This window comes from Schistocerca gregaria, chromosome X, assembly GCF_023897955.1.
Source record: "Schistocerca gregaria isolate iqSchGreg1 chromosome X, iqSchGreg1.2, whole genome shotgun sequence".
NCBI classification, from domain to species: Eukaryota; Metazoa; Arthropoda; class Insecta; order Orthoptera; family Acrididae; genus Schistocerca; species Schistocerca gregaria.
The window spans coordinates 428,354,051-428,381,373 of record NC_064931.1 but is presented as its reverse complement, the minus strand read 5'-3'; positions in this window follow the sequence as shown (position 1 = coordinate 428,381,373).

Sequence of the window (27,323 nt, the reverse complement as noted above, 5' to 3'; positions counted from 1 at the left end):
TTGCTGGTTCTCTAGATATGAGAAACACCTTAGTTGACTTTGTAAATTATAGGGATGATTTGAAATCTGTTACAACGCCGACATCGGTATTCGCGAGTGGAAGTATCAGTTTCCGCTTTTTTTCTTTTTTTGAGTTATCACGTAAAGGTCTTCATAGACGGGATAAGTTACTAGTTACCAAATGGTTTACAGCACGCTCCACGTCGCTAAAGTTTCGGGTTTCTAGAGAAATAATTTGCAGTCCATATCTTCGGACTTACGTTGTGCGAGCGATCGGTAGCATACTGCTATGTGCTTGATATCGAGAAGTATCGCGTAAATGGTATAATATTTTGGCAAACCATGTGAAAATACATGTGTTTTTGTCCTGGAAGTCCCGGGTTAAATTCCGGATGGGAGTCGCCTTCTCCTCCTTCCAATCCCTTTACAAGGGCCTCACGTTCACCAACGTGCTATCGAATTGAGTAGCGGCCATGATGATCGAGTAGCACTAAACTTTCTTCGTTAGCAGTTGCTCTTAAAGTATTTAAATGGATTTTGTTCACTAGTAACAAGAGCCTTATTATACTTCACATTACAGCCATCATCATAACATCTGAGAAGAGATACAGCTTGGCTGTTAGGACTTTCATTTGAAAAACAGAGGAACTTGTTTCCATTGGTTACTAAGTAATAAAGCCTAATGGTGACCCTTTTATTTATTAGTAAATTTGTTTGTATTATATTTCAGAGCTACCAGTTGCAACAAAGCCACAATTAATTGGCCTTTGGCAAATTGTGAGGCCCTGTGCGTGGGTAATGGAGGTGCTCAGCCAAACTGGAGCTGGTACTGAGAAGAAAGAGTTTACTACCCCCAACTGGAGGACTACTAGCAACCTCAAACTTGGCCACTCTGTGCCAGGTTTCTTAGTAAGTTTCCTCTGGACGGCAAAGGAGGATGAGGAATTTGAATACATATCTCGGCGGCAGATGTTGCAGGTCAACCAAGGTCAACACAGAAACGGCAGCTACGTTGGAGGTACAATAATATCACACAGAGAACAGTGACAAAGCATTTAATGACAATAATTAAGCGCCATGAATCATTAAACTTTTGGTATGGAAAGAATATTTTTTGTGAGTCGAGTAGCCAGCAAACTAGAGACCTTTGTTTTGTTTTTTGCTTTCAAAAGTGATATGGTGAACCCTATCACACACTTATTAACTAGAGCAAAGATTTTCGAAACGTGCAATTATTCTTTCGTTCTTCCTTTCTTTAGGTGTAATAAGCATGCAGTTGATGTCCATGTTCCCTATGTTCCATGTTCAATTTAGAGTAAAAGTGAAATATGTAGGAAGTGTTACATTAGACAGTTTATTTCGTTCTCTAGGATGAGTTTAAATTGTATGCTATGCCATGGACGAGAATGAGTGGGGGACCTAGAGAGGACTATACTGTATTTCGTTTAAGTAGTCACCGCAGAGAGTCAATAGGGATAGTTACTCAGAGATATCAGAAAGTCAACTGCTGGATGCAGACATGAGGGTTAGGTCAACCAATATTGATACTACAAACCTTTAATACAGGTAACTGTTAACACCATCAACATATTTGTTAGAATGCATGATGAACACAATGCTGTTTTGTAAGTAAATTTATTCATGACTGATGTCAGTCATAAGACAATTTTCACCGTGCTGTACACATAAAACGATATAAAAAAAAAAAACAGTGAACTTCGAAATCGAAGTACAGTTTACGTAGTAAATCGTAATCTAATAATTTAAATACTTGCGAAAAATATCTTTTACAAAAGCAACATCACATGACACATGAGCACACTGTAGGCAACATCTCAGATGCGATGGAATTATTGTACGAAGTTTATAAAAATATTAATATAAATTTTTTAGAAGAGATTCAAATTTTTGCGAACTTGATTTCACACCCAGACAGAGTTCTTAATGAACATACTGACTTAAAACACAAAAGTTACTTGCGTAACTTTACACATGTATCCAGAATTATATTAGTGACCTGCAAATGTGTGGCTACAGCCTAAAATAAAAATATTTTAGCTCCCAATTTTTAAAGCCTTCGATTACGATTAAATTTCAAAATTCACTATTCTCTGTTAGTTTCGTTTTTTATGTGTACAGCATTGTGACAGTGGTCTTACGGCTGAAATCGATCGTGAACCAGTTGATATATAAGACGCATAGCGTTCGTTATGCATTTCACACAAATAATGATGGTGATGACCTCACTCTGGCTGTTTCGAATCGTTTATACGCTTTTCTTCTGGTACTGCACGAATTAAGCAAGTCACTGGACGAGATACATAGGGAATTCGCTCAATCTATAGTGTTTCTCATAATGCTAGTAACGTGTGATAAGAATCTGGAACAAGTTCTTTAGGTCACAAATAAAAGAAAGCATGCATAACGGCGTGAGAGATGTGCACACAGACTACAAAAGTACAGGGCCAACTTGATGAGCAGATGTTACAATAGGAAGCCCGAACAGGGAGAGTTGTTCAGATCTAAATCCGGATGGAAGCACAAGTTAATGAGATGATGGGTAAGGTAGACCATTTGGTCGGTGAGAGGATCACCGTTAGCACCTTGTCGTCAGAGGGGCAGGTGACGGACATCGTAGATAAAGTACTGGTGTCGCGAACATGTACAAACTCATATGAGCAAGGGAATGAATATGCAAGTCGATTAAGGCAAGTAGGGAATGAGGTGAGTGTGAATCTAACGGAAGAAGAAGGAGGCAGCGAGAGATTGCTGTCAGTCTGAGCACCTCATCCTTTCTGACCCACAGAGAAAGTGTACAGCGTCACCTTTGTTAAACATTTCACGCATATAAAGCCTAAAAACTGGAGCGAGAAAAGGAAAATAAGTTACATGATCATCTGATGGCAAGATGGAGCTTTGGCTTTGGGGATGAGAGTGATAGAGTTTGACCGAAGTTCAAAGATTTTGAAACGAAATTCCAGAACATATTCTAGTCAAACTCCACACCTCTTATTGCGAGCTGGTAAACAGATTGTAATGACACTTATAAAGTTTATTTTTGTGCAAACATACACTTTTTAAATGGAACAATGTCTGTTAACATTAACAAACTGAAAGTAGGATAAATTACAATGTCAGCGGTGTTTGTTGCAGGATTTTAGTGCTAGTCGTTTACGAGATATAGTATTTTGAAAAGTTCCCAGGCCGATACTTTTACAATACCTGTGGTAGGAAATACTAACGAACAACACCAGTGTGTGCTTTAGTTATGAGACCAGTTAAGAGACAGTTGACCACCACAGTTAGTGTTCAAAATGACCACCGCCAGCAGTAATACACGCTTCCAGTCCGGTATGGAACGACTGCACCACACGTGCTAGCATCTAAGAAGTCCGAGTTGGCTGCAATAATACGTAGTTGCATATCATCGGGTTGTCCAGTTTGCCCCACAGAACAAAGACTAAATGAGTCAAATCCGGGGAACAGGCTGGTCAACGTACAGGTTCCCTTGCGTCCAGTCCAAAGACTTGGAAACAATTCGCGAAGATATACTGTAGCACTTCGAGCAGAATGGGCTCGACAGCCATCATATTGGTACCATAGTTTCCTGCTAGTCTGCAGAAGAACGTCTTTATCATCCGTGGAAGGTGGTCCGTTAGGGGGCTGTGATACTTGTGCACGTTCAGTGTTCCGTCTATGAAACACAGGTCTATGAGTTGATGGTTCACTATCCCATATCAACTTTTACACACCACGGACGCTGACGTTTCACCAGACGAAGCCAAAAGGGATTGTCAACAAACCAATAGTGCACGTTTCAGAGATTTACCTGGCCATAATTGGAAAATGTGGCTTCATCACTGAAAAAGATGCATGACACATCTGGAGTATCCCGTCTTAATGCCCATGTTCAGAGTTAACACGATTTTCATAATTGTTTCCCTGCTGCTCTTGATGGAATGAGATGTGATATCGACCATACTCGCAGTGTCGGCATGACATCAACCCTTAAAACATATATCTCTGCATCACCCACGGATTTTAATAGTTTAGAAAATGCGGGATGGTTCATACACGATCCGTCGGATAGGACAGTTGCAGAGCACAAACGATTTACTGCATGCAACGTTACACACGCCTCGGATTGTGCTGACAGGGCAGTAAGGTATACAACCAGTGCGACGGATAATAAGTCATCTACATCTACATCTACATGACTACTCTGCAATTCACATTTAAGTGCTTGGCAGAGGGTTCATCGAACCACAATCATACTATCTCTCTACTATTCCACTCCCGAACAGCGAGCGGGAAAAACGAACACCTAAACCTTTCTGTTCGAGCTCTGATTTCTCTTATTTTATTTTGATGATCATTCCTACCTATGTAGGTTGGGCTCAACAAAATATTTTCGCATTCGGAAGAGAAAGTTGGTGACTGAAATTTCGTAAAAAGCTCTCGCCGCGACGAAAAACGTCTATGCTGTAATGACTTCCATCCCAACTCGTGTATCATATCTGCCACACTCTCTCCCCTATAACGCGATAATACAAAACGAGCTGCCCTTCTTTGCACCCTCTCGATGTCCTCCGTCAATCCCACCTGGTAAGGATCCCACACCGCGCAGCAATATTCTAACAGAGGACGAACGAGTGTAGTGTAAGCTGTCTCTTTAGTGGACTTGTTGCATCTTCTAAGTGTCCTGCCAATGAAACGCAACCTTTGGCTCGCCTTCCCGACAATATTATCTATGTGGTCCTTCCAACTGAAGTTGTTCGTAATTTTAACACCCAGGTACTTAGTTGAATTGACAGCCTTGAGAATTGTACTATTTATCGAGTAATCGAATTCCAACGGATTTCTTTTGGAACTCATGTGGATCATCTCACACTTTTCGTTATTTAGCGTCAACTGCCACCTGACACACCATACAGCAATCTTTTCTAAATCGCTTTGCAGCTGATACTGGTCTTCGGATGACCTTACTAGACGGTAAATTACAGCATCATCTGCGAACAACCTAAGAGAACTGCTCAGATTGTCACCCAGGTCATTTATATAGATCAGGAACAGTAGAGGTCCCAGGACGCTTCCCTGGGGAACACCTGATATCACTTCAGTTTTACTCGATGATTTGCCGTCTATTACTACGAACTGCGACCTTCCTGACAGGAAATCACGAATCCAGTCGCACAACTGAGACGATACCCCATAGCTCCGCAGCTTGATTAGAAGTCGCTTGTGAGGAACGGTGTCAAAAGCTTTCCGGAAATCTAGAAATACGGAATCAACTTGAGATCCCCTGTCGATAGCGGCCATTACTTCGTGCGAATAAAGAGCTAGCTGCGTTGCACAAGAGCGATGTTTTCTGAAGCCATGCTGATTACGTGTCAATAGATCGTTCCCTTCGAGGTGATTCATAATGTTTGAATACAGTATATGCTCCAAAACCCTACTGCAAACCGACGTCAATGATATAGGTCTGTAGTTAAATGGATTACTCCTACTACCCTTCTTGAACACTGGTGCAATTTTCCAATCTGTAGGTACAGATCTATCGGTGAGCGAGCGGTTGTATATGAGTGCTAAGTAGGGAGCTATAGTATCAGCGTAATCTGAAAGGAACCTAATCGGTATACAATCTGGACCTGAAGACTTGCCCGTATCAAGCGATTTGAGTTGCTTCGCAACCCCTAAGGTATCTACTTCTAAGAGACTCATGCTAGCAGATGTTCGTGTTTCAAATTCTGGAATATTCCATTCGTCTTCCCTGGTGAAGGAATTTCGGAAAACTGCGTTCAATAACTCCGCTTTAGCGGCACAGTCGTCGATAACAGTACCATCGGCACTGCGCAGCGAAGGTATTGACTGCGTCTTGCCGCTTGTGTACTTTACATACGACCAGAATTTCTTCGGATTTTCTACCAAATTTCGAGACAATGTTTCGTTGTGGAACCTATTAAAGGCATCTCGCATCGAAGTACGTGCCAAATTTCGCGTGTCTGTAGCTCAAAAGGAGACTATGATCACAATCCCCAAGATAATATGGAAAAAGCCTCACATCAGTGTATCAGACAAGGAGCGTTTGAAGCTTTTACAAGTTCTCAATTCCAGTACATATCTGTCACTAACATTTCGCTCGTGGGAGGTTTTCGAGTACCCAGTGCTACCGACTGCAAGCAGAGAACAAGGGTTATTAAAACCTCTTCGCATCTATACATGCCTACATTCATCTTACTTGCATTGCAAAGTAACATAAGAGGGAATATAGCAAATGATTCCACTGTATTAGATAACTGCAACTTAACTAATGCCAGAGTCTACCTGAATTCAGAAATGTACCCGAATGCCAGTTTACACCTGCAGTGGGATGAAAATGTATACAGTCTAGCATATGGCATGTATGCAAGGTTTCGTACTTCTTACTCTGAAAGTGCTGTAGAAGGAGGAGGAGGGTGTCTACTCAGTCCACGGAAATTCAAGGATCTATCACCAAACATTGTAATAGACTGCTCGAAACACAAGAAGATAATTAAGCCTGGACATATAGACGTACGAATTGAATTTGAATCTTCGACAAATTTCCCGAAACTCACTGCCGCTTGTGCTCTATTTCTACATGACCGAGCTGTATAAAAGAACAGTTGCTGGACCAAACCTAGCGCATTTCATAAAGTCATCTCAGGGTGTAAAATCATTGCAGACGCTCAGACTCTCTATGATAATGAGCGTGGACAGTTCATATTTAAGATGTTGCCTTTGTAGCGCACACAGAAGATGCCGGAATAATAGAGACATTCTCAGCAAACATAGCATCACCAAAGTCTTTTAAGGATGTGAAGTGCGCTAAAACACGAAGGAGTGCAAACTGGTTAACACATTTCTACCATTAAATTTACTGGTATGATCCTGGCATATCCTATAAAGATAAGGTGACGTCGCTTCGATAATTCGACCACACGGATATCATCATCTATGTCAGGACGAAGGAAAATATCTCATGGATGCATCGAATCTTCAAGTTTGCTGCTATTTAAGACTAAGAATTCTACGGGTCTCCTGCTCTCCATCGTATCAGGAAGAAGATGCTGCGTGGAAATAATGTTGCTGTGTCTGCTTATGGAAATGTAAAATTGCTTTTAATTTGGATGAGGAGTAAATGAATTTTTGCCTTCGAAACTCTGTGTTCTTTTTTCAAACCTGTTGCCGCTTTGACAGCTACCCAGATACTATGACAGTGGTTTTACTCAAGCAAAGGAGACGTAATTTATGTAATATGTTTGCTATATGTCTCTGGAAGTGGATGCGGTCACGTGCCTCCTACTCCCATTACCCAATTTGTGCTGTACGATAGGCGTAATTCCATGCAACCATTCTACATATTTTATTACCTTCCACCTTAAACTTCACCTCCTTAATAGCACTCATCTTCAGAAAAACTAATGTCATTTGTGACCTGCACAGCCTTTATATACAGGATGTTACAAAAAGGTACGGCCAAACTTTCAGGAAACATTCCTCACAAACAAAGAAAGAAAATATGTTATGTGGACATGCGTCCGGAAACGCTTACTTTCCATGTTAGAGCTCATTTCATTACTTTTCTTCAAATCACATTAATCATGGAATGGAAAAACACAGCAACAGAAAGTACCAGCGTGACTTGAAACACTTTGTTACAGGAAATGTTCAAAATGTCCTCCGTTAGCGAGGATACATGCATCCACCCTCCGTCGCATGGAATCCCTGATGCGCTGATGCAGCCCTGGAGAATCGCGTATTGTATCACAGCCGTCCACAATACGAGCACAAAGAGTCTCTACATTTGGTACCGGGGTTGCGTAGACAAGAGCTTTAAAATGCCCCATAAATGAAAGTCAAGAAGGTTGAGGTCAGGAGAGCGTGGAGGCCGTGGAATTGGTCAGCTTCTACCAATCCACCGGTCACCGAATCTGTTGCTGAGAAGCGTACGAACACTTCGACTGAAATGCGCAGGAGTTCCATCGTGCATGAACCACATGTTGTGTCGTACTTGTAAAGGCACATGTTCTAGCAGCACAGGTAGAGTATCCCGTATGAAATCATGATAACGTGCTCCACTGAGCGTAGGTGGACGAAACTAAATTGAGCTCTAACATGGAAATTAAGCGTTTCCGGACACATGTCCACATAACATCTTTTCTTTATTTGTGTGTCAGGAATGTTTCCTGAAAGTTTGGCCGTACCTTTTTGTAACATCCTGTATATACACTCCTGCCGGCCGCGGTGGTCTCGCGGTTCTAGGCGCGCAGTCCGGAACCGTGCGACTGCTACGGTCGCAGGTTCGAATCCTGCCTCGGGCATGGATGTGTGTGATGTCCTTAGGTTAGTTAGGTTTAAGTAGTTCTAAGTTCTAGGGGACTTATGACCACAGCAGTTGAGTCCCATAGTGCTCAGAGCCATTTTTTATATACACTCCTGGAAATGGAAAAAAGAACACATTGACACCGGTGTGTCAGATCCACCATACTTGCTCCGGACACTGCGAGAGGGCTGTACAAGCAATGATCACACGCACGGCACAGCGGACACACCAGGAACCGCGGTGTTGGCCGTCGAATGGCGCTAGCTGCGCAGCATTTGTGCACCGCTGCCGTCAGTGTCAGCCAGTTTGCTGTGGCATACGGAGCTCCATCGCAGTCTTTAACACTGGTAGCATGCCGCGACAGCGTGGAACCGTATGTGCAGTTGACGGACTTTGAGCGAGAGCGTATAGTGGGCATGCGGGAGGCCGGGTGGACGTACCGCCGAATTGCTCAACACGTGGGGCGTGAGGTCTCCACAGTACATCGATGTTGTCGCCAGTGGTCGGCGGAAGGTGCACGTGCCCGTCGACCTGGGACCGGACCGCAGCGACGCACGGATGCACGCCAAGACCGTAGGACCCTACGCAGTGCCGTAGGGGACCGCACCGCCACTTCCCAGCAAATTAGGGACACTGTTGCTACTGGGGTATCGGCGAGGACCATTCGCAACCGTCTCCATGAAGCTGGGCTACGGTCCCGCACACCGTTAGGCCGTCTTCCGCTCACGCCCTAACATCGTGCAGCCCGCCTCCAGTGGTGTCGCGACAGGCGTGAATGGAGGGACGAATGGAGACGTGTCGTCTTCAGTGATGAGAGTCGCTTCTGCCTTGGTGCCAATGATGGTCGTATGCGTGTTTGGCGCCGTGCAGGTGAGCGCCACAATCAGGACTGCATACGACCGAGGCACACAGGGCCAACACCCGGCATCATGGTGTGGGGAGCGATCTCCTATACTGGCCGTACACTTCTGGTGATCGTCGAGGGGACACTGAATAGCGCACTGTACATCCAAACCGTCATCGAACCCATCGTTCTACTATTCCTAGACCGGCAAGGGAACTTGCTGTTCCAACAGGACAATGCACGTCCGCATGTATCCCGTGCCACCCAACGTGCTCTAGAAGGTGTAAGTCAACTACCCTGGCCAGCAAGATCTCCGGATCTGTCCCCCATTGAGCATGTTTGGGACTGGATGAAGCGTCGTCTCACGCGGTCTGCACGTCCAGCACGAACGCTGGTCCAACTGAGGCGCCAGGTGGAAATGGCATGGCAAGCTGTTCCACAGGACTACATCCAGCATCTCTACGATCGTCTCCATGGGAGAATAGCAGCCTGCATTGCTGCGAAAGGTGGATATACACTGTACTAGTGCCGACATTGTGCATGCTCTGTTGCCTGTGTCTATGTACCTGTGGTTCTGTCAGTGTGATCATGTGATGTATCTGACCCCAGGAATGTGTCAATAAAGTTTCCCCTTCTTGGGACAATGAATTCACGGTGTTCTTATTTCAATTTCCAGGAGTGTATATACAGGGTGATACAAAAAGGTACCGTGCGAACTACCTAGCAGCAGAACCTTCTTCTTCTTGTTAGGCTTTGCAACTGACCTAGGCCTCCTAACTGCTGAGGACTGTTGCATTTTCCCTACATCTACAGCTTCAAGAGGCTCCTCTCCACTCAACTCTGACAGTTGATCAAATCTATAGCATATACGCAAAGTATAATTGTCTGAATACCTCCTCCTCCTAGCTGCGTTCTTGCCAACTGCCGGTTCCCATTCCCCACCACACCTTCACCCTCCTCAACCTATCTAGTTCCTCCTGCTCCTCTGTCAACTTATTTCTACTACAGATTCTGCATTCCCAGGAGAGGATCCCACTGGCAGCCCCGCAGTATTCCCACCCAATGAAAATACTTTGTACAAATCCCACCCCGTAACCCACTACTCACAAACTGTGAGAAGTAGGGACTGATAGTGTTTGCACGTGTGTTAATAATTCAGCAAGGGACTGGATAACAGCATTGCTGGTTCTAAGTATATTTAAAAAAAAATTTTTGTGAGTTCACAAGTGGTGGTTCATGGACTTGCTATATTGTCCGCAAGACTCTTCGATGGTGATTGTGCACCTGCACAGTCGCAACAGATGGCTGCTGGCCGTCTCTACGTGGACTACAGTGGGTCTGCATCTTTGATGGCCGACCAATACCATTATTTCTACAAGGACTGCACTGGGTCTGCACCTCTGGTGGCCCACCAATACCGTAATCTCTGCCAGGACTGCAGTGGGTCTGCTCTGTGATGACCTACCTACCAATATTCTTCAAAACTTCGACTGACTCTGCTGAGGATTTGCTCTGTTGTGGCCCATTACCTGTCTGCATGTCAAGAGTCAGCACTGTCTTTCCGTTGGAAGGACAACACTACTTCTTCAAGACCGCATGCAAATCCACTACTTTCGTGTGAATTTTCTTTTACTGCTCAGACATTGAGAAAAACACTGCTATTTTACTGTGATGAACGATCAGGACTGTCTTTATGGACGGTGAGAAAATTTTAGCTTTTGACCAACATTGTATCAATAAGTGTGTGCATTTGATATCTTTGTTATTGTAATTATGAAAAATTTTATCAAATCATTATTGGCCACTGCCCAAAACAATTTGTAAATTTTTTTGTGGGTAGCATGGGGGCTATGTAAGTAGGCTGTTTAGGTTCTTATATTGGTAACGCCGCCGCCACGTAGCACTCTGTATGAAAATCACTGGCTGTGCGGTGTGCAGTCTGTGGCTGGTTGGCATTGTTGTAATACTCGCAATTGTAGCGTTGGGCAGTTGGCTGTTAACAGCGCGTAGCGTTGCGCAGTTGGAGGTGAGCCGCCAGCAGTGGTGAATGTGGGGAGAGAGATGGCGGAGTTTTGAAATTTGTAAGACTGGATGTCATGAACTGCTATATATATTATGACTTTTGAACACTATTAAGGTAAATACATTGTTTGTTCTCTATTAAAATCTTTCATTTGCTAACTATGCCTATCAGTAGTTAGTGCCTTCAGTAGTTTGAATCTTTTATTTAGCTGTCAGTAGTGGCGCTCGCTATATTGCAATAGTTCGAGTAACGAAGATTTTTGTGAGGTAAGTGATTTGTGAAAGGTATAGGTTAATGTTAGTCAGGGTCATTTTTTTTGTAGGGATTTATGAAAGGCAGATTGCGCTGCGCTAAAAATATTGTGTGTCAGTTTAAGCACAGTCTTGTATAATTTTTCTATGGGGACGATTCAAAACCTACGACAGAGCCCACACTTCTCGCTCATGATAAAATTTTACAGTTACTGAAAAAAAACTGTACATCTACGTTACCTAAGTTCAGTTACACCAGTATAACTATTTATAGAACTTATAATAGTGGTCTAGAAATTCTCTGTCTACTAAGAAAGCAACTCCTTGTATTAACACTACTACACCACAGCTAATACCATTACCAACAAAAGTTCACAAAATTATTAGCTAAAACCAAAAATTCAAGCGGCCACTGTAACACTCAACGAAGTTAAGACACTGAATGAAAATTTTACAGAAGTATTTCACTAGGAACAATAAGAAACGTCAGCTGAAAACTAGAGCACTAAGTTTGCGAAACGACTTCAACGCACAGAAAACTATAAAAAACACGGTGAGCGAACGTTTCCAAAAGTTAATTAAAACGTTCTTTCGCCAGAAACAACACGAAACACTGCTGAAGACTATGAAATTTAGTAACTGTGCAATAGAGCGCAAATAACTTGGTCAGTATTTATCTTTTTTCTGTTTATACTTTTTTAATATTTTTTGTTTATGATTTTTCATTTTTTTAAACTTTTTCCTTTCACACATATGGTGTGAATATATATATATATATATATATATATATATATATATATATATATACTTTTTTCTTTTCCTTTTTATATTTTTCCCAGATATGTTATGTGTGTGTATATACACGTGTAGATAGACATAAATATTTACACCACACACACACACACACACACACACACACACACACACACACACACAAGTACTTACACTATGATAAAAGGGTCATACTATTACTCTGCAGGCTCATCCTCTCTCTCTCTCTCTCTCTCTCTCTCTCTCTCTCTCTCTCATTCTCTCGCTCCCACTCAATCAGGGTCCCCCATCCCTTCTTTCGCTACAAGTGAGTTGTGTGAGTACGGGAGAGTTTCAATCCCGTTATCAAAAATGACCCTTTATCGTCATGAGGCGACAGGCCGAATTTAGACTGGGGCGCAGTGCACACTTTGTGTCGGCTCGATCGAATACTCGTCTGCCGTACTATATGCGGCGGCTGCGGTGCAGCACCCCGAACACTGCTTGTACAGCCACCGCAAATAATCTTCGATAGCGAAGGCTCTCGATGCCATACGACATATACATTCCAATGTGCATACGCATTCATTTTTGATCGTAGACTTACAAGCTCCACAATCGGCAATCCATTCGCCTCGTCCTTCATAGGGCCGATAACCTTGTTGTTCTGTGGAACAATACCATAAGGATTGTCGTCCGTGTATGAGAACGTGTCGAGTTCATTACTGTAGTACCTCATATGGACTGCAGTTCTTCACCCAATAGATGAAGCTATCTGTATCCACATAAAGTAATTTATGATCTGCGAAATGAGTTTTCGCAAACTCATAATGAAAGCGGTACATATTGAGTTATGATAGGTCTAGTATGCACATCCCCACATAAATAGGTTTTTTAAACTCTACTCCAGTCTTCGCCATCTCCACAGCAACTAAGTTCTTATTGAATATGGTGACCTGCTTAAAATTTGGTCTGCCAAGTATATTATTACACCATAAATCCCATCCCATTCAGTTCTAGTCAATATTTCACGTCGTTCTCTCAGATTCTCCATTGTTTTACAGAAAATTGAATTATTCATTAATTTGTAGAAATCTGTCTGAAAGCCACACGTTGCGGGAGCTGTCTCTCTCATATCAAAATCTATATACTCTTTCAAAGTGGGGGGCTGCTTGGTGGATGTGATATCCCGGCCAGTCATTCCTTACAGGGTGCCTAGGAAGCTGTTTTCTCGTGTTATTAGACAACATACAAGCAAATCATATTAATGGAGTTCATTACAGCAATTGAACTGACAATAATAACTTTCGTTTCTACATGATGGGTCGCAGCCAATTGGCGACATGTAAACTGTGGTGTCACCGCCAGACACCACACTTGCTAGGTGGTAGCCTTTAAATCGGCCGCGGTCCGTTAGTGTACGTCGAACCCGCGTGTCGCCACTATCAGTGATTGCAGACCGAGCGCCGTCACACGGCAGGTCTAGTCTAGAGAAACTCCTTAGCACTCGCCGCATTTGTACAGCCGACTTTGCTAGCGATGGTTCACTGACTACATACGCTCTCATTTGCAGAGTCGACAGTTTAGCATAGCCTTCAGCTACGTCATTTGCTACGACATAGCAAGGCGCCATTTCTTCAAGAATGTATTCTGAACAGATGATATTGTGAATCATGTACCGTCAAGAGCGACGTTCATCATTAATGGATTAAAGTTAAGTATCAAACTAATTACTTCCGATTTCTGAATTCTAATTCCTTGTCATGTTCCAAACGTCACGTCAGTATAGTCATTCCCTCCTAACGCCAGCCTACGTGAGCTAAAACGCGTGCATTTCGGCTTCCTCTAGTAACACGGTGTTGGCTCTTCTGCCAGCACAACATAAATAATCAATGTTCTTTGATATATAGTTTTCATGCAAGCTATTCACACAAGTTCATAAGTCACTGCTATCGTTAATATCACTGCGGCTCTTGTAGTGCTCTCTGCTAGTCCGGATTTACAAGTGTCCGGCCGTGCCCTAGGTGACTCGTCGCTATTATTCTTTTCGTGTAGATTTTGCTCTTGTCGTGGTGACGCCCTAGTCAGCGTGCTATTGGCTGACGCCGTCTCACAGCCCTCTCTGCTGTATCGTTCTTGATTTTCACGCCGGGTTTGTCGTTCCTCTCTCTTCCCCCCCCCCCCCCCCCCCTACCCCAAATCGACGGACCGTCGTCGTGTAGGAAGCGCGACAACGGCAGGGGAAGCAGGAACGTAGGCGCAGTGCTGGACCGGAAGCTGTGGCTGCAGGGGACGTCAAGCTTTCGGTCGTACCCCGCCATCCAGCTTTCGCTCTCGCGGAAACGTCTCCTGGAAAACGACGTGTCCATCTTCTGATGCTATAAGCCTGATGAAAAAAAATGGCGTCTGCTGAGGTGTGGGCGAGTCCAGCTCTATCGGTAGGACGAGAGGAAGTGGAGGAGACGAAGGCTCCGTCTCCATTGGGTCGTCCCGCGGTGCCGTGACGACACCCTCTGGCTGCTTCTGTGGCCGAGCTGTCCTTGGGATCCGTGAATCTGGGGGAAGAGGCAATGAAAGATCATCGTGCTCATGACAGAGGGGAAGTTGATTTTGATGGCGGTGCTGCAAACCATCTCGACCTGAAATAAGATACGGGCGATCTCGCCTCTGCAGCTAAAAACCCTGTGAAAGACATTATCATGAAGCGCGAAGCGATACTTTCGGCGTTCCTTCGGCACCAGATGCTGAGGAGGGTGGAGCAGGTGGAGCAGTGTCCGATGGTGGCGGACGTGAAGAAGTTCTGCCGGCGATGGTCCATCTCGTGGGTGTGAACGATAGGAGGCGAGAAGCAGTCGCACTGCTTCATTCCTGGTGTGGTCGGAGCCAAGCTTGTCCATCTGCTGCTTCAAAGTTCTGTCAAAACGTTCCACTTCGCCGTCTGACTGTGAATGGAACGGAGCACTAGTTAGACGCTGTATGCCATTGTATTCACTGAATATTTCAAATTCATTTGACGTGAACTGAGGTCCGTTGTCTGGCACTATGATTTCAGGTAAAACTTCGAAGCAAAAAATAGAGGACAACACCTGAATTGTGCTACGTGACGTTCTCGAGTTCGTTGGCACAACAAAAGGAAAAGTACTATACGAGTCAAATACAAACAACCAACCAGTGTTCCAAAAAGTGCTTCTGTTACAGTGCTAAATCGTCACACATGTGTGACTGTTAAGCTCCCCACGCCCCTCTAATCCTAGCACCCAACTGACGGCTTATAATCGACAAGGCATTCCGCTTCTTGGAAAGTGTACTTTGCCTAAAATGTATGGCTCGCTAGCGCAAACAGTGACTTTTACGGTGCTACAATTACGCGATTGAGAGAACATATTTTGTCTTGATTCATTTGATTTGTTTGGCTTTGACATTCAGGACAACGTGTTGTCAGTGTCTGCATTTCATGCAAAAGACAGTGTCGCTAGCTTGCTAAAAGAATTCCCGAACGTCTTTTCTGAAGGCTTAGGCAAGGCTAACAATCTTGTTGCACATATTACTCTGAAAGACAATGCTAAGCCGAAATTTTGCAGGGCCAGAATCGTTCCCATAGCATTACGGGACAAAGTCGCGGCTGAACTTCAAGAATAGCAAGATAGCGGCGCTATTGCGCCCATACAAGCTCGTCAATAGGAAAATCCACTGGTTTTGCTCCACAGACCTTCACTTCGCATTCGCCTCTGTGTTGACTTTAAATCTAGAGTCAACCCACAACTATAACTGGTACTTATCCATTGCCACGCCCAGAGGGTCTCATGGCCAGATTAGGTGCTGGACGCTACTTTTCAAAAATTGATTTGCGTGACGCGTATCTTCAAATACCGCTCGATGAAGAATCTCAAAAAATGTGTGTAGTGAATACTCATTAGGGCTTGTGTAATTATTTGCTTTTGCCTTTTGGCAGTGCTTCCACACCCACCATTTTCCAACGGTATTTGGAACAGCTGCCCCACTATTGCCAAATTGTTCAAACTATTTGGACGATATTGTCGTAGCAGGTCGTACACCTGAAGAAGATACTGCTAATTTACGTGCTTTGTTTCGTGTGTTATCTGATGCACGACTAAAGTGTAGACTTGGCAAGTGTGATTGTTTTAAACCTGAGTTGCAGTATCTTGGTCATGTCATAAGCTGTCAAGGTACACATCCTCTTCAGTCGCATTTGTTAGCCATACGCGATTTGCCAGTTCCTAGCAATGTCACAGAATTGCAGTCAGTCTTAGGAAAAATGAATTGTTATATTCGGTTCATACTGGGCAGGTAGGTTAGAAAATTTAAAAAGGGAAATGGATAGGTTAAAGTTAGATATAGTGGGAATTAATGAAGTTCGGTGGCAGAAGGAACAAGACTTTTCGTCAGGCGAATACAGGGTTTTAAATACAAAATCAGATAGGGCTAATACAGGAGTAGGTTTAATGATGAATAAAAAAATAGGAGTGCGAGTAAGCTACTACAAACAGCATAGTGAGCGCATTATTGTGGCCAAGATAGACACGAAGCCCACGCCTACCACAGTAGTACAACTTTATATGCCAACTATCTCTGCAGATGACGAAGAAATTGATGAAATGTATGGTGAAATAAAAGAAATTATTCAGATAGTGAAGGGAGGCGAAAGAATAATAGTCATGAGTGACTGGAATTCGGTAGTAAGGAAAGGGAGAGAAGGAAACGTAGTAGGTGAATATGGATTCGGGGGAAGAAATTAAAGAGGAAGCCGCGTGGTAGAATTTTGGACAGAGCACAACTTAATCATAGCTAACACTTGGTTCAAGAATCATAAAAGAAGGTTGTATTCATGGAAGAAGCCCGGAGATAATCACAGGTTTCAGATAGATTATATAATTTTAAGACAGAGATTTAGGAACCAGATTTTATATTGTAAGACCTTTCCAGGGGCAGATGTGGACTCTGACCACAATCTATTGGTTATGAACTGTAGATTAAAACTGAAGAAACTGCAAAAAGGTGGGAATTTAAGGAGATGGGACCTGGATAAGCTGAAAGAACCAGAGGTTGCACAGAGTTTCAAGGAGAGCATAAGTGAACAATTGACAGCAATGGGGGAAAGAAATACAGTAGAAGAAGAATGGGTAGCTTTGAGGGATGAAGTAGTGAAGGCAGCAGAGGATAAAGTAGCTAAAACGACGAGGGCTGTTAGAAATCCTTGGGTAACAGAAGAGATAATGGGTTTAATTGATGAAAGGACAAAATACAAAAATGCAGTAAATGAAGCAGGCAAAAAAGAATACAAACGTCTTAAAAATGAGATCGCCAGGAAGTGCAAAACGCTAAGCAGGGATGGCTAGAGGACAAGTGTAAGGATGTAGAGCTTATCTCACTAGGGGTAAGATAGATACTGCCTACAGGAAAAATAAAGAGAACTTTGGAGATAAGAGAACCACTTGTATGAATATCAAGAGCTCAGACGGAAACCCAGTTCTAAGCAAAGAAGGGAAAGCAGAAAGGTGGAAGGAGTATATAGAGGATCTATACAAGGGCGATGTCCTTGAGGACAATATTATGGAAATGGAAGAGGATGTAGATAACGATGAAATGGAAGATGTGATACTGCGTGAAGAGTTTGACAGAGCACTGAAAGACCTGAGCCGAAACAAGGCCCCGGGAGTAAACAACATTCCATTAGAACTACTGACAGCCTTTGGAGAGCCAGTCCTGACAATACTCTACCACCTGGTGAGCAAGATATATGAGACAGGCGAAATACCCTCAGACGTCAAGAAGAATATAATAATTCCAATCCCAAAGAAAGCAGGTGTTGACAGATGTGAAAAATACCGAACTATCAGTTTAATAAGTCACGGATGCAAAATACTAAAGCGAATTCTTTATAGACGAATGGAAAAACTGGTAGAAGCGGGCCTCGGGGAAGATCAGTTTGGATTCCGTAGAAATATTGGAACACGTGAGGCAATACTGACCCTACGACTTATCTTAGAAGCTAGATTTAAGAAAGGCAAACCTACGTTTCTAGCATTTGTAGACTTAGAGAAAGCTTTTGACAATGTTGACTGGAATACTCTCTTTCAAATTCTGAAGGTGGCAAATGTAAAATACAGGGAGCGAAAGGCTATTTACAATTTGTTCAGAAACCAGATGGCAGTTATAAGAGTCGAGGAACATGAAAGGGAAGCAGTGGTTGCGAAGAGAGTGAGACAGGGTTGTAGCCTCTCCCCGATGTTATTCAATCGGTATATTGAGCAAGCAGTGAAGGAAACAAAAGAAAATTTCGGAGTAGATATTAAAATCCATGGAGAAGAAATAAAAACTTTGAGGTTCGCCGATGATATCGTAATTCTGTCAGAGACAGCAAAGGACTTGGAAGAGCAGTTGAACGAAATGGATAGTGTCTTGAAAGGAGGATATAAGATGAACATCAACAAAAGCAAAACGAGGATAATGGAATGTAGTCGAATTAAGTCGGATGATGCTGAGGGAATTAGATTAGGAAACGAGACACTTACAGTAGTAAAGGAGTTTTGCTATTTGAGGAGCAAAATAACTGATAATGGTCGTAGTAGAGAGGATATAAAATGTAGACTGGCAATGGCAAGGAAAGCGTTTCTGAAGAAGAGAAATTTGTTAAGATCGAGTGTAGATTTAAGTGTCAGGAAGTCGTTTCTGAAAGTATTTGTATGGAGTGTAGCCACGTATGGAAGTGAAACTTGGACGATAAATAGTTTGGACAAGAAGAGAATAGAAGCTTTCGAAATGTGGTGCTACAGAACAATGCTGAAGATTAGATGGGTAGATCACATAACTAATGAGGAGGTATTGAGTAGGATTGGGGAGAAGAGAAGTTTGTGGCACAACTTGACCAGAAGAAGGGATCGGTTGGTAGGACATGTACTGAGGCGTCAAGGGATCACCAATTTGGTATTGGAGGGCTATGTGGAGGGTAAAAATCGTAGAGGGACACCAAGAGATGACTACACTAAGCAGATTCAGAAGGATGTAGGTTGAAGTAGGTACTGGGAGATGAAGAAGCTTGCACAGGATAGAGTAGCATGGAGAGCTGCATCAGTCAATGTGTCGTTCTTCGGCAACGTTTCAGCAAGTTTCTTAGTTGCCATCTTCGCCTGAAGGTGGCAATTAAGATATTTGCTGATACGTTGCCGGAGACAGACGTATGGACTCGGCTGACAACCTGAGAAGATTTTATTATCCGACCTTGGCATTCATTCTCCCTAAATGTGCAACGATAGTAGGCACCCACTAGAGCTATAAGTACCGCAATGAAGGTCCCTTTGTAGTTGAAAAATTGCGTACAGGTATTCATTGGTCTCTGTATTATGATGCGTTCGCTGTCAATCGTCCCCGAACAATTCAGAAAATTCTAAACATCTTCGTAATTTTGTATTATGTCCTGCCACTCTTCTTCGTTTATAGGCAAATGAAAAAAAAACCAAGGTTGTTTTCTACGTTCAGGTAATGTAGGTAACTGAAATGTAGTGGTTTTTTAAAGTGTAAATCTAAAATTGAAAATGTGACTTGAAAAAGGCAGACTATATTTTGTGCATTGTTTTCAGGCGCCAGACAATAAACAGGATGATCCATCACCTACTGGACGCATAACATCTGACCCAGTACAATCTTCTGAAAAACGCACTGCGTGCTACGGTGAAGAAAATCATGACGCTGAAGCTTTTGAAGCCGCTGCAATTGATCAAAGTGGGCCTCTAACTGGCAGGAAGAGGGAAGCCAAAGAGACAGAAAACTTTGAGGAGCGTATAGAGGAATCTTTCACTACTTTGAAACAAAATGAAAATAGCAAAAGATGAAAGCACTTTGTTTTTTGATCTACTATGTTTGAAACTGAAAGTACTAGATGATAACACTCGCGAAACAGCGATGCACGAAATCAGCAACTTGATGTTTGATTTTAAAAAAATGGTTCAGCAGCCCTACTGGTCATATAACCACAAATGTTTGGAAGTAGTTTTCAGCATAGTCAGGGTGTGACTCCAGTTGGCTCATCACCTGGTGGATCTAAAAATTCTTTTTCTTTGAATGTCTCGTCTGGACGTAATCCTACAGGCTTATCTACATCCCAGTACGATTCCAATGACAACGAAATTAAAATACCATGTTGCAATGCATTTGAATACTTCACACTTGCAATTTTAATAAAAAAAATTACTGCTGTTATTTTTTAAATTAAGTTCATTCAGTGGAAATGTATAAAAGAGTACAATGATGTATTGTATTTCTAATCGTATCAATGTAAAATAACGTTAACCATTACTTCTTATTGCAGCTCTTCTACTGTGGCCTGACACACTACGTCTACCCATCTGCAGACGGTTCGCTTTGAGAATGTAAATAACTAAGACTAACTGGCATAGCTGCCCCTGACACGAAAAAACCACACTGTTTCAACTAGTCTCCCTTGCGTGGCAATGCATTCTCTAATGTTTGTAGCCTGTTTTGTTGTAAATGTCCCGATTCTTCTCAATAAAATTTCGAAATAAGCTATTGACATTTGACGGAAGTTTTCAAATCTGACAGACTGTTGTTCTTTGAAGCCACTCAGCATATCACTAGCATTGTATCTGTAAACAAGAAAAAGACCTGAGTTTTCGTAATTTGAATTAATTTATGCAGATAGGTATCTAATTACCTTTTCAAAAATTAGTTACTCATGATAATTTATTTAGTGTTACCAAACACAGACGCCTTCTGCGAACCTTCCTTTTTTCTTCACAAAATCGGCACGCAACAGTATGTAAGCTGCTAGGGCACACGCTACTTCCTCGTTATCACTGACCGAATTCATTTCCCCCGAGGCACTGGTATTCCATTGGTTGCTGATATCTATACAATGTTATCTGGTGGTGGCTCGTGGTCCGTTCGAGATTCGCAAAGCCACGAGTCTTTCCGCGCAGTGGGAAAGGCTGGAGGTAGGAATTCGACAAACCATGACGAGCACGACGTGCAACAACAGACAGCAAGTCTGTGAGGACGCTGGTAAAACCACAGGCCGTAGGAACAAAGTTTAACGATGACGGAGGTGAATACCGATCACACACGCTTCTTTCTAAAGTGGAGTACAAAGTCTCAATAATACTAAGGTCTGGTGAGTATGATGACCAGGGGAGATACGACAATTCTTCATCGTGCTCTTAAAACCAGTCATGGACCATGAAAGCTGTATAAACGGGGACTCTGTCATCTTGAAACACAGCATCACCAATGGGGAATAAACAGTGTACCATATGATGGACCTAACAAGCCAGTATGGCTGCCCAAATCATCACCGATTGTTCCCGGGTTCGATTCCCGGCGGGGTCAGGGATTTTATGTGCCTCGTGATGACTGGGTGTTGTGTGATGTCCTTAGGTTAGTTAGGTTTAAGTATTTCTAAGTTCTAGGGGACTGATGACCACAGATGTTAAGTCCCATAGTGCTCAGAGCCATTTGAACCATCATCACCGAAACCCCGCCTGTTTCACTCTTGAGACGCAAACCCGGCCGGCAGCTGGAAAGTGTGCAACAGGACTCATCCGACCAACTGACTTTCTAACATGCCTCCGTATTCCATGTTTTATGGCTTCTGCACGACGGTTTACCGTTGTGGGTATTTGCGTCACTGGTGTGTGGTTTTAGAATTCCTACTCGCCTAGCAATAATCACCTTATGGACCTAACTTCGTGTTTTTTTCCGCTTAGCTCCGACGTAAAGGACTAACAACTTCTTAGGTCAGTGTTCTAGCCACGACTGATACTTGTACAGTACTGAGGACATTGCAAAGGTCTTGTTAGAGCTCAAATAAATTTCAGTCTGTAGGCTTCTCTAGTATCTGCAATTATGTTCAAGCATACATTTCTCATGATATTTCCACATTTTTGTCCAACCCCTGCGTCTATGAGACGTCATAGGAAATTAAAAATTGTGTTTCTTCTTTGGAAGCTCACAGTTAACTCTTAACATTTTTTTACATTATTTGTGGGCTTGTTGAAAAAATAATTTACATTTTCAAAAGATCCCTTTTTCTGTTAGCTACCCCGACACTTTCTTCCTTTAGTCCGTATTTTTAGTGATTCTTTAGTTCAGTTGGATTCCAAAGTGTTCCTTATGCATTTTTGTCGTGACGTCTCACAGCCGTTGTAACAGGCCGTTACTTATCGGCCTTAACGTTCTTTGTGGCGCTCATTGGGCACCCAAGGCCGTCCTGTCTTCCGCTGACGTTAGGCAGGTCAACGGCCCAGAACCATTCTCGGCTACGGAACGAGCGCTTCGTTCACGTGCTTTAATTGTGAAAAATCTGCCAAGAAGCACGTTATCAGAGGAATGAAACATCACTGGAATCCGTCTTTAGCCGCGTGTGAGCTACTGTTATGTTGAAGTTCTTGTTATGAAAATGAATAGCTGTCGAAATTAGCTAATAGCACGACTGAAATAAATATCGTCTACATTACAGCCTACCACGGACCATATTTTCTTTTATTAAGCATTTGGAGGCTGTGGTTCCCCACAAAAACAAAACAAAAAAATTCTTATTACAGGTTCGCAACAGCAAACGGAAATATATTGAAGCTCCACTCAGGCACTGTTGTGCCTATACTACAATACCGTCAAAATTTTGTCTGGTAGAGCCTCACATTATAAGTAATGCCATTTGTGTTAGAGGTGATTGGTTCGTATTGTAAGTGTCCTTTGTCTCACGGGTGCAAGGTCATCATGTGACGCCTCCTCGTAAGAAGAATTTTTAACGAAATCGTGTGCGGAAGCTGTACTTCAGTAAATACTAGTGAAAGCAGAAATTTGACTAGCGTTCCAGATTTGAATTTACTGTCATTTAACGCAACAGGTATTGATATCTTTGATAAGCTCCAGCTATGTAATTATCTTCGTATTTTTGAATGTCAATACCTGAGATGGAACAGAGGAGGATTAAAAAAAAGTGGAGCTCATATGTTGCCAAGTTTGTTTCGACTAAGTTGCAGAAGATTCGATGGCAAGTCCTTAAATATCCTCCACATAGTCCTGATCTCTCCCCATGCGAATTTCATAATTTTGGAGTTCTGAAGGAATACATTCGTGGCCGTCGATTTGCTTCGGACCAGCAGGTGCACTCCTGGGTACAATCATGATTCCGTAGACAACCACAGAGATTTTTCCATGAAGGTACTGGCCGTCTTGTCTCACAGTGGGATAAATATACGAACAGTTATGGCGATTATTTTTGAAATAATATACAGTTTGCTTACTTATTATGCGTGTCTCGTTTTCATTTGACTGCTCGTTATAAAATGACTCTGAGCACTATGGGACTCAACTGCTGTGGTCATCAGTCCCCTAGAACTTAGAACTACCTAAACCTAACTAATCTAAGGACATCACACACATCCATGCCCGAGGCAGGATTCGAACCTGCGACCGTAGCAGTCGCACGGTTCCGGACTTCGCGCCTAGACCCGCCAGACCACCGCGGCCGGCGCTCGTTATAGTAAAAATTCCGTTCTAACTGAAGTTTCTCTAGCTTCAACAGATTTGTCATAAGACGAAGTTTACCTAGAGGAAATAATACGTTTCTTGAATCATTTTGAAAAGTCTGTTGTGAGAGTTTCAAAATTTTGCTAGGGAGAACATTTCTGGGACGCTAACACGGCTGCTTGCCTCTCCCACTGCAGTTCGCTAAAATCTTCTTTGGCTCTTCCCTTTATTTATTTTATTTATCCTATTGCGTAGATCGCAATACATACATATTAATACAATAATAAAATCAATGTTATTCACGTGCGCATCTACATATTATGTACCAAATTTGGTTAAGTACTATCATCCAAACATCCGATGTAATCAATCGCTTCATTTGTTGCTGCAAGAAAATCTTATGGAGGACGACGACGCTTCCGCCATGGCTAATGCATTTTCGATTTAATATCGCCCACATTTTGCGTGATTCGTTGAAACCAGGAGGCTTCTCTATGATTGTGACACTTTGATACTGTGGTGGGTGGTGCTCCTACTACTGCTCTTTCCAGACTTTGTGAACGTCAAAGCTTGAGTTCATCTGTTCTTTAGCAGTGACTAGTGTTGGTCTTCTTGATTTAAGTCTTTTGCAGTTGACGTAAGCTACGTCATTATGTATGTGTATCTGGATATTATCGTTGACCTTGTCGTATCTTTAAGAAGAGAATTGTTGCACTGAATCTGCAGAGCAAGGAGGGCAGCGATGCAGTAGGGGTGGATTTCATTGTTCCACTGATATTGTGCATAGTGTCATTTAGTGTCTCATTATTGTTGTTCGTATGTGAGCTATCTATCCACACAAGGGCGCAGTATGCTGCCACCAGTTTTACGAGCCAAAATGCTGCGGTACGAAACGTATTTTCTGTGGAGCCATTGGAGGTGCCGCGCAGTTTATGCATGATAATAGTCTTTGTTCTCAATTTACCTGTTGCCTTTGTGAGGCACGTCCTATACATCGTGGCTCCTAGATACACTCTAAGACGAAAAAAAAAGAAAAAGAGATATGACGAAGAATTCTCCGAATGGGACGGAAATCGGTAGATGTGATTTACATGTATATGTACAGACAGACAAATGACTAGAATTTCAGAAAAATTGGATGAGTTATTCAAGAGAAATAGCTTCAAGAATTGAGCAAATTGGTAACGCATTGGTACACCTCTGGCCCTTATACAAGCAGTTATTTGGCCTGGCATTGATCAATAGAGTTGCTGGAGGCCCTCCTGAGGGATATCATGCCGAATTCAGTCCAGCTGGCTCGTTAGGTCGTCAAAATCCCGAGTTGGTTTGAGGGCTCTTACGAATAATAGTGCAACCCTTCTCGACTGGGAAGAGATTTGGCGACGTTGCTGTGCAAGGTAGGGTTTGCCAAGCACGAAGACAAGCAGACGAGCATTGTCTTGCTGAAATGTACGCCCAGAATGGCTTGCCAAGAAGCGCAATAAAACGGGGCATAGAGTATCGTCGACGCACCGCTGTGCTGTAAGGGTTCCACGCATAAGCTCACATCCGAGGGTATACTACCACACAGTGAGAAGCTAAAAGCTATAGCTGTATGCAAGTGAACGAGTTCAAACAAACAGCTAAAGTCATATTCAGTTCTGCGAGGGCTATACCGCAAATTTTTGGGAGATGGGAGCTTGAATGTACCGAACTTATGCAAATTATTGAAAAAGAATTCAACATGGAGTTGGAGTGATGAATGTGAATGTACATTTAATACTTTAAAAAACATCCCATGCAACGTCAAGATGTTATATTATCCAGATACGTCGTTGCCGTTCTATCTTGCGACAGAGAGTTGACATTATAGAGTGGGATGTTAGTTATTTTAGAAAAAATGGTAAGAGGAAAGCTTGAACAGCGAGACTTGGCTTTTGCCAGTCGTATGCTCAATAAGCGTGAGCATTGTTGCAGTACATCGGAAGAGGCATCATGACCAGCTTTCAGAAGTTCTATATTTATCTGGAGGGACACGAGGTGGCTGTACTTTCTAATCATAAAGCTCTTAGCTCTCTACAGGGTTGTATGTAACTAAACCAGTGATTCATGGGTTGTGTGCTGGCGTACGCTGGCACAACCACACCATGCAGCATAGAGGTTACGAGAGTGCTGATAGAGGCCAACGATAAGACTCGCTGGAAATGCGCTGCCACCGCCCTCTCAGCCGCCAGTACTTACGATCGCCGACGCTGGCCGGAGGGCCAGTTTTAGCCAGTTGGTTCGGGCCTGGTTTGCCAGTTATTCAAGTCCATACGCCGCGGAGTTCCAGTGTGTCACCGAGATGGAGCCGCAGACTTAGCCGCTAGTACAGAGAAATTCAGCACATAGCAACCTTATAGTGAACATAGCGCTTTTCCACTTCAACAGTACTGAGGCTACCTGAACTATTCAGAAGAGAGCTTGAACACAGCACATGGACACTTAAAGTTAGGTAGCTCTTTGTTTATGAATAAAGGGGCCAGTTATTAATTGCGTGCAGTTTGTGTCATAGAACGAGGATACTGGCCATCAACCAATATCCTCTCCTTGTTTCCCATGGTACAGCTCTACAGAGACAACGTGACGACATAAAAGCGGCTTAAGGAAAATAACAGGTTGGTCCACTTTTTACATAAATTAAATTGTACCATCAGATATATTAAGAGCAGCGAAAATAGCATCACTGATGCACTATCCCATTTACCCACTGTGGAAGAAGAGGATGTTGATGAACAGGAAAATGAAAAATTTCGAGTCTTATATATGAAGGGAGTGGAAGGAGGAAAGGGTTTTAGAGCTGCCAGCAGAGACAAGCAAAGAATATAAAATTAGGACTCAGTACTGAAAGTAATAAAGACAAATTTTGACAGTAAATACTATGAAAAAATACTGAGGCATTTTGATATTTATAGGGGAGTTCTGTGTAGCAAAACAGAGGGAAATACTGGACTATTGGGGCTATGTTTTCTAGAGAAGTCTGTTGAGTACCTTGAGGACTGCATACACCAAAGTTATGGAGACTACAGATCACAAAAATGTATCAAGCTTTTAGATGAATAAGTGCATGTAAATAACGGCTAGAAAGGTGCGTAAACATCTGGCCAAATGCAATAAATGCCAGTAGGTGCTACATTACACTGTGGCTCAAGAGGAAGAAATACAGAGTACCATTTCTAACAAGGCAGGAGAATTGTTAGCCATGAATTATTTTGGACATTCATATTCGTAACAGTAGATGTATATTCAAAATGTATCAGGCTCAATCCGGTACAGAAAGCAATTAGTGAAACTATGATATACAAAATGGAGAAGGATTACCTTCATAAAAAGCTAAAACTATAGATGTTTTTGTCTGCCAACTAACCACAGTTCGTTTCAAGTATGTGGAATGATTTTATGAAGAAACAAGGCATGAAACACATTACCACGTCAGTTTACCACCCAGGCAGCAACCCTTCTGGCCGCTACATGCAGGAAAATGGGATCTTGTACAAGACCTATGTGTGCACAAGCATTACTGAGTGAGGTGGTGCAGTTGATAGCACACTGGACTCATATTTGGGAGGTTGATGGTTCAAACCCACA